Consider the following 14,572-nt stretch of genomic DNA (forward strand, 5'->3'; position numbering starts at 1 on the left):
GAGTGCAGGGGAGGAAGAGGTACTTTAAAAGAAAAGATCAAGATTTCAGTTTTAGATACAGTAAGCCAAATTCGTGCCTGACAGATGTGGGATCAGCTCTCATAAAAGTCAAGAGTTGGTACAAGAAATGAAGCCAGACCTTTAATTTGAGTGCAATTTATCCATGTGGATTCAGAACAGAATGAAAGGTGAGCCGTGGATAGGTAGATGTGAGTCTTTGCCGTAGAAGCACCAGCTGAATTTGCGTGCAGCTTTTAATAGTTCAAAGCTCTCACAGGAATCTATAAAAGCTGTTCTACCTTCTGTAGTGTTTTTACTGCAAACTAGAACTATTCCCTTTTCTTGGTGTGGCAGGTGCACTTGAGGTAGCACTGTCCAAGGATAGTCTTTTCCAACATTTTATGTATAACTAAAATATTAATCACACTCAACAGCAAGCTTATTGCTCCCTAGACCTTCCTGTATTATTCCAGAACATATGTTTGGGGTGATATCCTGACTCCATTGAGGTGAGTGCAAGCCTCCCATAGATTTGAATGGGGCCAGGATTTTACAACTAGCATTTTGGAGTTAAAGCTATGGACTGTAGTTGTAACGAGGGTTTATTACCTTAACTGATGCCTTGCTAACTCACAGCTTGAGAATGACATAACAACCATTTCCTTACCAAATTATGCTGTTTAATTTAGATATTGTACACCCTACTATGATTAGCATGGATATGGGCAAGTCTTCCCAAGTCATTTATTCTGCCCTTCAGATTGAAACTGATCTTCACTATAATACACTTTCACCTTGACCAAACTGCCCTAAAGTCAACTTCCCTCTAGGAGAATATGATTGTTACTGGAAATTGAGTCAGACTGAGCTTTCAGGTAAGCTTCTTCCTGATTGGAAAGAGTTATTTTCCCAGTGCTCTTTCCCAGTTTGAAAACAAAGTTAACCTAAAAAAAATAAGCAAATGACCCAGATATGTCTAAAGCTCATCTATCTAGCTGTGTGTATGTGTGTGTGTGGGTGTGCACGTAAATGTACAGGATATCGTGTATATATACTGCGCACAGTATATTGCTATCTCTCTGGAGAATATACATGTGATGATGTGGTTTAAAGTTCTGATCTGGATGAGTTTGAGAGATTCTGAGACACATTATAATAAATCTCAGAAGAGCTGAATTAATGGGCAGAGTGTAGGTGAGGTGGTCAATAGTACCTGCTACATTCATTTACTACTTGGCTCTGCAATTTATTATGTGGATATTGCCTCTATTTGGTGGTGGGTATAATATTTTTATAATTGCATACAGAGTACACGGCAAGATCTTCATTTTTAGTATCTTCAGTATAAAAACTTTTGGTATAGCTGAATTCATTTCACATCTCCTTGTGAGAGATTCTCTTTATCTTATATTTTACTATGTCACCAATGTTATGACACAGAAAGGGAGTGACTGAGTAATGCAAATGCATACAATCAATTTGCCCTGCACGGTACAGTTTTGATATGGTAATTAATTTCAGAAGGGCTGAACATTGTAAATGCCAATCAATATTGTCCTTGTGCTTCTTGGAATTATGCTAAATGACTTCTAACTCTGAATTTCTATCCCATTATAAAAAGTCTACAGGTGACAAGACAAGAAAGTTTATGCCTTAAATTGGACTTGTTAATATAGCTATGGGTATGGTTGACTGAAACACCGTAGGCCTCATACCTGAGTTCTCAGGATGTTCATAGCCACAAACATAGTGAGCACTGCATGTATTCCACCCTACTAGTTGTTAAGCTGAAGACTCCTTTCAAATCTTTTAAATACTCTGGATGTATCTCACTAGATTCTAGTATGGATGATGATGGCACGGGATTATTTCTGTCTGCATTCAATACACTTTCCCCAGCCTCCACTCCCACAAGTGAGTGTTCTGTGGGCTTTAATGACGGTTACCCTGTGACTCACATGCATTCCCCAGCAAAGGATAGAACTTTAAGGATCTCAAGATCTTTCTCGCAGGCTGGGCTTCCACAGGGGATTACAGCGATGAACTGCACAAAATGTTGAAGTCACTTGTGATGCTACTAATGATGTTTTGCATGTTGAGGCTAAGTAGGCTGCCAGCATGTGTTGTGTATTACATGTATATCCAAAATAACCACTCAAACAGCATGACAGAGAGAGGCTGTGTAGTTCTGTTCATAGGGCAGTGGCCTGGGAGAGGCCTCAGTTCTGTTCTGACTCTGCCCCAGAACTGGTGTGTGAAGCAAGTCACTTCTCTTCCTACCCTTTGCCTGTCTAGCCTATTTAGGCTGCATGTTTATATAGGACCTGGCACAATCTTGGAGTGCTCTAGGCCAGGGGGTCTCAAACGTCATTGCTCTGTGACTCCCTTCTGACAACAAAAGTTACTACACGACCACAGGAGGTGGGACTGAAGACTGAGCCCACCCAAGCTCTGCTGCCCCAGGTGCGGGGGGTCAAAGCCAAAGCCTGAGTCCCACTGGCTCAGGCAGGGGGGCCTATAACTTCAGCCCTGCTGCCCAGGGCAGAAGCCCTCAGACTTTGGCTTTGCTGCCTGGTGGTGGGGCTCAGGCTTCGGCCCTGAGCCCCAGTAAGTCTAAGCCCCAGTGACCCCATTAAAATGAGGTCGTGATTCACTTTGGGGTCCTGACTCACAGTTTGAGAACTGCTGCTCTTGGCAGTACTGTAACACAAATAATATTGTACACATCAGGCAGATGACATTTCTTTTGATGAGAATGCAAGCAGTGATAAATATGTTCAGTTGTGAGGGTTTTTTGTTGTGGTGACACTGATTCCCCCCCTTTCTACTTGCCCAATGGCCTCATTGCTGAAGCCACAGGAACTGCCCAAAATGCACTCAGAGAAACCTGGAGTGTTGGGATAGCCTCTGACTTACTGAAATCAGCTTGTAAATTTTGAACTTCCAAACCCTGTGCTTTCATTTCCTCCATGGGTTTAATGGGGTATCCTGCTTTACTCAGTTCCTAGTGGTGCTTTAGCACAGAGGTTCCCAGACTTTGTCATGCTGTGATCCCCTTTGGGTTCAACCCTGTGGGACTTGGGGGTCAGAAAACAACCCAAGCTCCTCAGGTTTGGGTCAGGCCAACTCCCCTCCTCCTGCCCATGGGGTCAGCGTGGCAGCTGTGAGTCCCTGCTGCCACTTTGCTGCGCTTCTCACTGTGCAGCACAAACTACAGCGAGGGGGGCAGTGTCTGGCAGGGACAGGGCATGCAACTATCTCTCACTGCACACATGGCACAACAAGGCAGCAGCGGCAGGGCACGCACGTCTCGCAGCCCCTCCAGTACCCTTTTGCACCCCCCAACCTGGCACTGGAAGTGGTGCTCCACAGTTCAGGAAACACTACTTTAATCCATAATTGTTCAGAAAACACCTGGAGATCCTTGAGAGAAAGGTACTACAGAAGTGCAGAGAGTGAAGTACTGGAACATACTTTCTGATTGTGCTTTTATCTCAGAGGATTGGATGAAGCAGGACTTTCCCTATGAATGGAGTTGAATCAGGTGAAGGCTATTCATGTCAATTCTGTGACTTCATAGCAGCTGATAAGTGGTGTGGCTCTTTATTATACTTTGGAACTAATAAAAACAGGTTTAATCTTTCTTCCTGATAAGTGAGTACAGTTCACTTTGCATAATGCACACCAGATTTGTTCAGCTCGGTACTGGGAGCAGTGGTGGCTGTAGCACAGAGAGATGAAATGGAGGGGTTTTGTTATGTGGTAGCACAGGGCATAACCTTAGATTGGAAGATCATATTGACCTTCCAGCACGGCCAAGGAGGATTTACAGAGAATAATTGAGAAGGTAGGCCGGGAAAGCAGAAAATTCAGATTGAAGATCAGCAAAGAGAAGACCAGAAAAGATCAAACTTGGAGACAAAGAATTAGAATAAGTGGGAAAATCTGTGTATCCTGGAGGCCTAGTATCAAGGAATGGGAATTGTGGACGTGGCATAAAAAGAAGAATTTAACTAGCTGCATCTGCATTTGAAGAACTCTGCAAGATCTTTTTTTTTTTTTGAAGCTGAAAAGAATTTTATTTGCATAACACTTACAAAAAATCACCAAAAAGGAAAAAACAAAACTATGCAACAAAACAAAAGCAAACACAAGGTATAACACAGCAGCCTTCAGGAGGGAGAAGTGTTCAGGCTAGCCTGGGCCCAGAGCGGGGGGGGCTTCCTTGACACTCATGGTCTTCCACCCTCCTGAGTTACCTGGTGGCCTAGAGCAGGGGGGCTTCCTCAACACTCGTGGTCTTCCACCCCCTCGAGTTACCTAGTGCCACGCCCACTGTCACCGATTATTCCTCTCCTGAGAGTGCCCGACAAGATGGGCACGGGGGGGGGGACGGACGTACACCTACGTGTGATAGGACCCCTCCTAGGTGACAGTGATGATGGTATCCACAGCGTCAATGGCTGGGGCTGGGGTCTCTCGCTCTTCCCCTCAATCAAAGGGTCAGACAGAGGGAACCAGACAGGGTCACCAAGCAGAGAACCTCGAACAGCGCCCACCGCTCCTCAAAGGTGTCAAGTGAGTCGGTGGACGCCGCCCAGAGGAACTCCGCCCGGATATGTGAATGTACTGAGGATCGAAAAACGGCCCTACAGTCGCAGGACGCTTCATTGGCCAACCTCCTCTCTCTGGTTTTATAGATGGCTGTTTTAGCTAGGGCTAGGAGGAGGTTAACCAGGAGATCCCACGACTTTGTGGGGCCACGGATGGGGAGTGTGCAAATAAAAAGGTGAGGGGAAAAGTGCAGCCAAAAGCGTAATAGAATATTTGTGAGGAGCCGGAAAAGGGGCTGCAGCCTGGCACACTCCAGATACACATGTGCCAGGGTTTCCCTCACGTTGCAAAAAAGGCAAGTATCCGGGATGGGGGTGAACCGCGTCAAAAACATGCCCGTGCTCACAGCTCCGTGAAGGAGCCGCCAACTAATGTCCCCGACGGGCCTCGGGACCAAGGTGGAATACAGGCTGGCCCACCGGGGCTGCTCACCCTCCAAAGGTGGCAGGAGGTCCCGCCACTTTGTATCGGGGCGGGACACCAGGGTGAGGGTGTGAAGGGTGTGAAGCGTGAGTGTGTATAGATGTTTCCTTGGCACGGTTTGGAAGCTGACCGGCTGCAGTTCATGCAGCCGGCTCGCAGTGAAAGGGTGAGCTGTTTGTTGGGCTCTACGGGGTAGGGGCCCAATTGAAAGGTCCGGCGGGCCTGGGGTAACTCTGTAAGATCTGGAAGGCAAAGACATTTCAATAAAAACAAAAATCAGCATATGTCATAAATATAAAGGGAAGGTTAACCACCTTTCTGTACACAGAACTCTAAAAATCCCTCCTGGCCAGAGGCAAAACCCTTTCACCTGTAAAGGATTAAGAAGCTAAGATAACCTCACTGGCACCTGACCAAAATGACCAATGAGGAGACAAGATACTTTCAAAGCTGGAGGAGGGGCGGGGGGAAACAAAGGGTCTGTCTATCTGTGTGATGCTTTTGCTGGGAACAGATCAGGAATGCTCTCCATAACTCCTTAAGTTAGTATGTAATCTAGCTAGAAATGCGTTAGATTTCCTTTTGTTTAATGGCTGGTAAAATAGCTGTGCTGAATGGAATGAATATTCCTGTTTTTGTGTCTTTTTGTAACTTAGAGAATCCCTCTAGGCAAAACCTTATGTTTTGAATCTGATACCCTGTAAGGTATTTACCATCCTGATTTTACAGAGGTGATTCTTTTACTTTTTCTTTAATTAAAATTCTTCTTTTAAGAACCTGATTGTTTTTTCATTGTTCTTAAGATCCAAGGGTTTGGGTCTGTGTTCACCTGTGCAAATTGGTGAGGATTTTTAGCCTTCCCCAGGAAAGGGGGTGTAGGGCTTGGGGGGATATTTTGGGGGAAGACGTCTCCAAAAGTGGGCTCTTTCCCTATTCTTTGTTTAACACGCTTGGTGGTGGCAGCATAGGGTTCAAGGACAAGGCAAAGTTTGTACCTTGAGGAAGTTTTTAACCTAAGCTGGTAAGAATAAGCTTAGGGGGTTTTCCATGCAGGTCCCCACACCTGTACCCTAGAGTTCAGAGTGGAGAAGGAACCTTGACAGCATATATGAAACGACTGTTGTACCAGTACTGCTGTGTGTGTCAGAAGGCCAGAGTGTGAGGAAAGAATGAAAATTTTTGGCTCAGAAATGAACTGGCAGAGGAGAATACTGAGAGTTTCAAGGCTGCAGAAAATAAAAGATGAAGTGATAAGAAAATGGCTAGGGCAAGAAATAATGCTATCACAGAAGATTCAAGAGAGACGACTGATGGGACACTTGTCAAGCATGGACCCAGAAAGGATATCACAGATGGTGATACATAGCAGAGTGAGCAAGGAACTCCAAATAGAGGAAGACTGATGATGCACTAGATAGACATGGTGACAAATGATGTAGAACAAAAAGGTTTTAAGATGAATGAAGCCCTGATACAAGATAGAAAGTGGTAGACAGACTTCATTCAGTCCCATTGTCACTGAGCTGATGGACAGGAGTCGAAGAAAAATAATGCTGTGTACTATACGCTGACTTTCACTGTTGGCCAAAATCATGTGAGCTCTTTGCCAATGTGTAATATAACATGCAAAAAGTGTTAAAAGAACATTATTAAGGTTGCAAAGCAAGCACTCAAGAGTTAGGAAATGCCAGAATGAATGTTGCCCGTGCAAACTTAATTTGACCCCTTGTTCATATCGTGTATGATCATATACTATCATATATACCATGATCATATACTATTTTTTCCATTCTGCTCTGGGGATGAATCAGGGCTGTATATTGAAGGAGGCTGCTATCTGTAGGACCACTGCCTCTTTTGTTGCAGAAGTTGGGAGGTGTGTAGTGAATGATGCAGAAGGTTACAGCAAGAGAGAGGCTCATCTCATGTTTAAGGCTGTTGAATACTTCCCTGGAGAATGGGATTCTGTTCCTGCCTCTGACAGTGTTCCTATGTATTTCTGGGCAAATCATTTAAACAAAACTTTTCCCAGCTGGTTACTAATTGTGTGTTCCTTATTTTTTGTGTGCCCAACTTGAGACTCTGGGGTCTGATTTGCAGAAGTGTTGAGGACTCACAGCTGAACATAATGGGAGCTGTGCTTGAATATATAAAGTGCTATGTATGCTAAGTACTCTGAAAAATCAAGTCTTAAGTATCTCAAATTGGGCCCCCAAAATTAGTGGATACTTTTGATCTTAATCTCTCTGGCCCTCCATTTGCCATCTATAAAATGAGGATGGCAACATTTCGCAATCTCAAATGGGTGTTGTGAAAATAAATGAATTAATCTTTGTGAAGCAGCCAGATGCTGTGGTAATGAGCACCATAGAAAAGTCTGAGGAAATTAATGGCTCTGTCTTCAGAGCAGGATTTGAATAGTTTATAGTAAATAAGGCCTGGGCCCACACATTGAACATTGAGGAGAAAACAAAATGTAAAGTATCTTCTCATTAAGTGAGCACCATCTGTGGGAGTGTAATTTAAATAGCTATGCCACTATGTAATCTATCAGAAATTTGTGTGCATCATTCAAAGCTTCTATGAAAATATGTCATGCCAAGTAATACTTAATGGCAAACTGACTAAGCCATTTGAGATTATTATGGGTGTGGGACAAAAGGATGTCTATGTCACCTATTATCCTCTTACCCAATCCACTACCAATAATGAGACCATAGGAACAGCCAATGGACTTTCACACAGAAAGTTAAAGGGCCTTGACTTTGCAGATGACGTCTGCTTGCTATTTCACACCCATACAGACATGCAAGCCAAAACGAATGATCTCCAGGTCTATGCACAATTACTAGGATTGAAAATCAACACCGAGAAAACTAAAACCATAAGAGTCAACACGCAACAAGAAACACCAGCAACACTTTCTGGGACTGCCATAGAAGAGGTTTGATATTTCCCATATCTTGAGAGAATTCTAAGTACAACAGGTGGAACAGACAAAAATAGTAAAGCCAGACTAGAGAAAGCTTTGTAACTCTAAAGCTTATCTGGAGAAAGAGAAATCTTGCCCTCTAAACTAAACTTTGAATATTTAACACCATTGTAGAGTTGGTCTTATTATATGGCACTGACACTTGGAGCCTAATTAAGACCTTATCATCTAAACTCCACATTTTCATTAACAGCTGCCTTAGAGAAATTCTCAATATCAGATGGCCAGAAAAAAAAAAACAAAGAATTCTGGAGGAAGACAAAAGAGAAACCAGTAGGACAGAAAATTACGGAATAAAAGTTTACATTCTAACCACCTCCATAGAGGAAAGACCCAAACAACATAACAAGGCAGGGGTTGGACTCTAACCTCCAGGACAAGAAGTGATGAGGCAAATAGAGGACAACATGAAAACACACAATGGAAGCAGAATTGAAAGCTAAGACTGCAGCAGGAGAGATGTAAAGATGGAAGGCAGTGGTGAAGTGGATCCTATGATCCACATGGAACTGAGACACAGAGAGAGAGTGTAATTTAGGACCGCATCATGCATATGAACAAGGGGGCTAAATTAAGGTTGCACAGGAATGGTGAGACTCAGGGATGTTGGGTTCCATTCCAAGCTCTGGAAGGGAGTGTTCAAGTGAGAACAAGCCTATTACCCTCACCAAGCTTGCACCATATTCCATCCAACCTATCTCAGTCCCCACCGGCTTCTCATCCCACTCCCACTCCCCCCAACCCCCTGCTCCTTGTTCCCAGTTTCTTTAACCAGCCTCCCCAATCTCTTTTTATCTTCCCCAGTCTCAAATCATTCTCTGCTCCAGGTTCCCCATCCTCAGTAGTTTTCAGTCCCCATCTCCCTCCCCAAGCTTCTCATCCAGTCAATGCCCCTGCCTCCTTGTCCCAGTCTCTTTGACCAGTTCTCACCCTAGATCCTTGTCAGAGGTCTCTTCCCCCTCCCCATGTAATTACTTCTGCCCCACTGGGTCCAGATCTAGTCTCTGCCCTTCAGCTCCCAATCTTTGCTTCCCAGGCTCCTTGTCCCAATCTACTCCCCCAGCCCTCCCCCACAATAGCCTAGTTTCAAGCTCCGAGCCGCATAATAAGGAAAGTCTGGCTTTTCTCCTGCAGCCCTGGGCAGGAGCATGCTCAGTAACCCTGTGGCATTGGAACAGGTGCAGTCTGATCAGCACTAACAGCTGTGAGAGACTTGAACGCACTCGGAGAGGATGGACTATTTGGAGATGTTTACCTGTTAAATGCAAGCAAGTCTCTAGTAAGCATGTGCAAATTGTGTTGTGGTTCCTTCCCCCCACCCAACAAAGATTTGGCCAAATTTAGGGGGATTTTTAGAGGTATGACCAAAGGCACATCCCTGACATAAAGGCCCCTTTCTGCCAAATTTCAAATACCTGCTCCCAAGCCCGCGTGTGCTAAAGCTTTCCAAAGAAAAGGAATTTTCTTAAAGTTTGAAACAACATATTTTCCAGTAGCCTTGTTCTTTGGAATGGCTGGACTATTTTGAATGAAATTTTCCAGGCACATTCAGCCTCAGGCAGACACTCAACATGGAAAATTTCAGCCCCAAATGGTTAAAGTTTGGCAAAGTTATAAGTAACTGAAAATACGATCTTACAAAGGAAAATATTGGGTATCCTTAATAATAGGTAGTGCTACCACCCCTGGCTATAATTTATACTGTAGACAAACAGCCATATCTTAAATTGTAGGTAGATACTTGGTGGTTTGGTATTTTCAGGTCTGTGTTGAAGCACACTGGTGAACACTGTTGAAACACACAGTGTGGGGAAGCTTGTATCTGTAGTGAGGATAAGCAGAGGACTCCATTGTCCAGGACTATCCATCTCAGCCACTAAATTCATTCAGATTATAATTTTCTTCATGGTTTTTATTTCACTCGAGTTACAATTAGCATGAAGATTTGAATCCAAGCTAAGTGTAAATTAATCTCATTGTACATTACAAACCACAACCCTCCAGTGGGTTACAAATCCACATACCCTCTAGTGAAGGTCAAGAGATGTAATGTAGTGGAACCTCAAACAGGTTAAAGAAGAGATACTTTAAGAAGGGAAATAACTTCTTAAGCACATATAAGCCGCTATAACACCACAGTTTACCAGCAAAACTTGAACTCCTGATGTAAGCAAAATAAGATGTTGACTCTTCAGCACAAAGACCTACTTCAGTTAGTCATTAATACACCATGTGGATTACTGCATTCCAATGTTAATTCTGACACATGGTCATATTCAAAGCTGGTGTAAGTGGATACTATTCCATGGGTATTATGTTGATTTGTGATTGCAGATGTGAATTCATTGGTCTGAATGCAGCCCAACAGATACAATAAAATCACCATATGAATAGCTTCAAAGAAATGCCGAGACTGGCTTATAGTAAAATATGTACAGTGCTTCCCTTACGGCCCGAGTCAGTACCCAGTGAAGTCAGTGGAAACAGAGCTGTGCTCAGAAATATCATGGAAAGCAAATGTGCTCTAGAAAGGAAAACGTGGTGTGAGCTTTGGAAAGGATGTGACATGCCAGAGGGGACTGGAAAGGGGTAATGCAATCAAGAAGGCTAGAAAAAATGCTGGCAGGGCTTTGAAGAACCCCCAGATAGCTGGTGGGCATCAGGTAGGCTTGTGCAAACCATCTGACTAACAATAGTCTCTTGTATTTTTGGAGGAGGTCCCAGCTGCAGAGCAGTTGCAGGACTGGGCCGAAAATGTCTAATCCTAGATTCAGCCAGTTTACAACATGAGCCAGCAAGGTTCTTAGCTACCATTTACTACAATGCAGGACTGCGTCCTTACCTTAGTGAATGCTAGAAAGGCCAGTTAGTTAGTTAATTGCCACATAGATTATGTTAGCGGTGGTCTAATTTTTCCTCTTTGAACTTATTACGGGTCTAATTTAACTGCCATAAATACTAGCACTGAAATGAATGCATTGTCTGGTTTTAAAGTTAATCCATATTAAGTGCACAGTTTGGCAATTAGGTTAATGTGCTGAATATGGAGGAAAAAAGAGACCTCTATTAAGAACACTCCTAAGGTAGTGGGTTTTTAAATAATCAAGATTAAAGTATTTATGTACCTTCCCTGACCAAGTCATAAAGCCTTTATGCACTAGCTAACTACAAAGGATGCTTGGCCTCTCCAGCTATAATTTATAACGGTGGATGAGAGTTTAAACATTTTCTATTGAGTTAGATGTTAATTTGTACCTTTATGTTAGGAATCTGTGGCCAAAGTGCAATTCAGGGAGTCCTCCACGGTGGCATATGGCCAACTGCATCTGCAATATGGAGGTATGACCGGGTGAAGACTATGGTCTTTTCCTCAGGAAAGAGGAAGCTGAATTAAAAATCAAGGCACCTGCAAGCTACTTAATGTTGAGAAAATTGGGTGCAGACCTCTAGCTCTTAGCTAGCAGCACAGTGCGGATGTGCCAGTATAATTCATTATCACATTTGCCTTCTCCCACTCCTGAGTTACAGAGCCAGGGCTTGGCTACACTTCCGAGTTAGAGCGCATTAAAGCAGCCCCGGGTGCCCTAGCTCACTCCCCATCCACACTGGCAAGGCACGTAGAGCGCTCTGACTCCATGGCTAGAGCGCTTCTGGTACTCCACCTCGGCGAGAAGATTAACGCTTGTTGCGCCGTGGCTGAAACGCCCGGGCATCAGTGTGAACAAGCTGTTGCATTACTGCCCTGTGATCAGCCTCTGGAAATGTCCCATAATCCCCTTAAGTCAAGTGGCCCCTCTTGTCATTGTTTTGAACTCGCTGCAGGAATGCGAAAATGCCCTTTGAAAGCTCCGTTTCTGACAGCCGTCTGCCTATCTGCCCCGAGACAAAGAACCATTACTGTAGAATGGTGTGTGTGTGAGAGAGACAGAGGTGGAGGGAGGAGGGGTCTGCTGCTGTCTGAATTTACAAGACAGCATGCTGACATGCTCTTAGCCCCTCCCCCCAAAACCCACTCTCTCTCTCACCCCACATACACACAACACACTCCCTGTCACACTCCACCCCCCACCATTTGAAAAGCAAGTTGCAGCCACTTGCATGCTGGGATAGCTACCACAATGCACTGCTCTGTGTGGCCATTGTGAGAGCTGCTAATGTGGCCACGCCAGTGCGCTTGTAGCGGTCAGTGAGGACAAACTGAAGCGCTTTCCCTACTGCGCTCTACAAAGGCTGGTTTAAGTCAAAGCGCTCTACATCTGCAAGTGTAGCCATGCCCCCAGATTCTGCTCTTGGTTCTGCTGGTGTAAATCTTCATAAATGTCATTGAGTTAATCCAGATTGAGGTGCTGACCAGAGGTTTACAGTGGTGTATAACAGCAAAATCTGGCCCAGAGTATCTGAAACCTTTGCAGGATAAACTCAGCTGATTCCTTCACATTCCTCTGACTGATCTGTGGGAAAATTACCACATATTAGTGTTAGTATGTTTTTCCTGACATGTAACTGCTTACTCCTTCCTTGAATTCCCAGGGCACGGCTACACTGGAAACGTCAAAGCGCTGCCACGGGAGCGCTCCCACGGCAGCGCTTTGAAGTGCGATTGTGGTAATCCACACTCCACGAGGGGATTAGCTCCAAGTGCTGGGAGCACGGCTCCCAGCGCTCGGAGCCTGTCCAAACGAGCACTTTAAAGTGCTCAGACTTGCTGCACTCAGGGGGGTGATTTTTTACACCTCTGAGCCAGCAAGTTAGGGGGCTATAAAATGTCAGCATAGACAAGCACTTCTGTACTTCTTACTAGTGCAGTGCTGGGCCTTTCCTGAGCAGAAAATGCTATTTGTGCAGTGCTCCACCCAATTATACTTGTAAAGCGGGTCCTGAGGTGACACTCCTCAGGACTGACTCTGCAAGTTTCACTTGCTCATTGACAAGCGTATTCCATTTGGGGTTTGAGCTGGATTAGGTTTTGATCAGCTTGGCTTTTTGCACGGCTCTCTCATACTGAACTGCCTAATACAAGCTCAGAATAATACAACACTTCACCCATTCTCAATGAAGACAGGCATCAAAACAGGAGAAGAAAAACAAAACCCCTCCTTTCAGCTGAAATCCATCTAGCTTCCCTGGATTTCCTGCTCTTCAGTTCAGTTCCTAGGAAGAGTTGCACAATGTAAATCTTTTGCTGCCTGCACTAACAAAATAATTAACTTTCCTTTCAAACTTGGCATAAATATGATCTTATCTGGAAAACAACTGCCCGTGGTATTGCTGTCTGCTATGAATCATGTGGAATGGCACATTTCACTTGAATGATATATGAGGAAGAGTTCAGGAATCTAAATAGTAAAGTGATCCCTTCCATAGAGCATTCATAATAACACATGTTGTGACAATGAGATAATTACACAACAATTTCACTGGAACCAACTGTAGTTTACCTACACTGCTTCATGTTAACATTGCTGCATTATTTGACATTTCCTATTCAAATACGATGCTGCAGAAAATGTTAAAGTCGGGAGGAGGAGGAAGCAACACCCAAATAATAATTTTTGAAATCACTGAAGTGAGGATGAGTTATGAATGTTGATCTAATATTGTATTTGAAGACCCAGTTCTGTTTTTCACTTGGAGCATTTACAAAGGAACTAGATGAATATTCTGAAGAGTCTAGTCCAAGCCCTCCCATTGAATAATCTTCCTTTAAATTAGTCTAACATGAGTTAAACCTTTTCCTGTGCTCTGAGAGGTAGCCAAAGGCTTCTGAGTTCTAGTCCAGCCACTGACTCCTACAGTCTTGACCATCACAAATACTCTGCCTCTGTTTCTCTATTTATAAGATGGGGCTAACCACTACTGTACCTCCCAGGGATGCTGAAAGCACTAATTACTTATTATTTATAGTGTGCCTTTAATATGGTAAGTGGCAAGTATTGCTCTTAGTCCATCAAACACTATAGCCCCTCCAGTGATTTGCCATACATGCTTGAGATCACTGGTAAGATCTCCAGTAAGAGAATCCATTAATAATCAAAACTTTGTGGCTTTTTCAGATATTGACTATTCAAGGTATGTTGCATCATGCCAAATCTGCCCAATCCACAAACTGGTCTCTCAGAATGCCAAAGCAGCTAATTAGGCAGTTAAATAAAAATTGTCAAGAAGAACAGCTGTATTTGTGTAAGTACTGATTACCATGACAGGTAAAATAAATTCTGGCATGGTGGCTACATAGTAGGTGCAGCTTAAGACTAACACCACCTGATAGGCCTTAAAAAGTAATAACTTTCACCGCTGTACTTACCTACATGCCTCCAGCTTTCATCCAGACCACACCACACGATACACTGTCTACAGTCAAACTCTACGATACAACCGCATTTGCTCCAACCCCTCAGACAGAGACAAATACCTACAAGATCTCTATCAAGCATTCTTACAACTACAGTACCCACCTGCTGAAGTGAAGAAACAGATTGACAGAGCCAGAAGAGTACCCAGAAGTTACCTACTACAGGACAGGCCCAACAAAGAAAATAACAG

This window comes from Eretmochelys imbricata, chromosome 10 (assembly GCF_965152235.1).
Source record: "Eretmochelys imbricata isolate rEreImb1 chromosome 10, rEreImb1.hap1, whole genome shotgun sequence".
In the NCBI taxonomy this organism is placed as follows: domain Eukaryota; kingdom Metazoa; phylum Chordata; order Testudines; family Cheloniidae; genus Eretmochelys; species Eretmochelys imbricata.